The sequence below is a fragment of the Anopheles funestus genome (assembly GCF_943734845.2).
Source record: "Anopheles funestus chromosome X unlocalized genomic scaffold, idAnoFuneDA-416_04 X_unloc_30, whole genome shotgun sequence".
NCBI classification, from domain to species: Eukaryota; Metazoa; Arthropoda; class Insecta; order Diptera; family Culicidae; genus Anopheles; species Anopheles funestus.
In genome coordinates, this window is record NW_026045155.1 from 280,001 (window position 1) to 281,531 (window position 1,531).

The window sequence follows — 1,531 nt, forward strand, 5'->3', positions numbered from 1 at the left end:
ATTTGTGTGTGTGCGCGTTTACGTGCGTGCGATTTATGCGGTTCACCCCTTTACTTTCAGCGCCCTGCGGTCCCAACAAAGGTCCCGAGCACGCCATTATGCACAGTGTGGAAGCGTGTTTCCCCCACGACACTAGACGGGCTGCTCGCCATAGTGTTCTATTGTGGCACGCTCCACCCTGAAGTTTGGTTTGTTGTATATCAAGGAATTGATAGGCACTCAAGAATGTGTGCATCGGCCGGGTTTAATCGTCCGACGCGCAATATGCGTTCAACTTATCGGTGTTCATGTGTCCTGCAGTTCACATTGTGACGCGCATTTAGCTGCGGTCTTCATCGATCCATGAGCCGAGTGATCCCCTGCCTAGGGTTTTATAGTAAGGTTCCCAATGTAACACAATCCCGGTGGTACGTCCAAAGACTAACTTTCTGACTAAGTTGTCTTTATTACCCAATAGTCCCAGGCCTTGTGACTTGTGGCTCATGTCTACGCCCATGGCCACCATTCGCTAAGATAGTTTTGAAGTCACTTTGAAGGCCCAGGAACAACTCTCTTAGCACATCGGTTAACCTGGCGCCGCAGTCAACTCATGTGCTTGGATCGGATCGAGCTATTGAGTATTGGGCCTGCATACTCGCTCATCCGTATCCTTTGCGTACCGCCCCATGGCCCTTGTATGTCTGCACCACAGTTCCTGTTCGTTCCGTGCCTATGGCCGGATACGTATTGCACATCGGTATACCTGTCGCTACTCAGGCAACTCGTGTGCGTGGATTGGATCGAGAACATGGTGTGTGCCCCATGTTATAATTGATAGTCCATATCCACTTTATAGGTTAAAGTCATAAGTTGTGATTGCACAACCATTCTTCATAAGAGTTTAATCACTCTTCAACTAACTTTCGTTCTGGTGTCTTGGTATCAAATCGCGTAAGACACAAGATTCTACTGGCCAAATAGAATCTAGCACATTGGTTAACCTGGCGCCGCAGTCAACTCATGTGCTTGGATCGGATCGAGCTATTGAGTATTGGGCCTGCATACTCGCTCATCCGTATCCTTTGCGTACCGCCCCATGGCCCCGTCCTTAGAGTTAATGACTAGTAGGCTTAACTCTTTGTATGTCTGCACCACAGTTCCCGTTCGTTCCGTGCCGTGGCCGGATACGTATTGCACATCGGTATACCTGTCGCTACTCAGGCAACTCGTGTGCGTGGATTGGATCGAGCTCATGGGGTGTGTAGAGATTCCATGTTATAATTGCAAGTCCATATCCACTTTATAGGTTAAAGTCATAAGTTGTGATTGCACAACCATACTTCATAAGAGTTTAATAACTCTTCAACTAACTTTCGTTCTGGTGTCTTGGTATCAAATCGCATAAGACACAAGATTCTACTGGCCAAATAGAATCTAGCACATTGGTTAACCTGGCGCCGCAGTCAACTCATGTGCTTGGATCGGATCGAGCTATTGAGTATTGGGCCTGCATACTCGCTCATCCGTATCCTTTGCGTACCGCCCCATGGCC

The 1,531-nt window shown here is 48.2% G+C and overlaps 1 non-coding gene across 1 annotated transcript; it reads right to left on the reverse strand.

Annotated features, from left to right (window-relative positions):
* Window positions 1–213: 213 nt before the first annotated feature.
* Window positions 214–371, reverse strand: LOC125773324 (5.8S ribosomal RNA). The gene has a single exon (XR_007420038.1). It is a non-coding gene; the product is annotated as a 5.8S ribosomal RNA (ribosomal RNA).
* Between the last annotated feature and the right edge of the window lie 1,160 nt (window positions 372–1,531).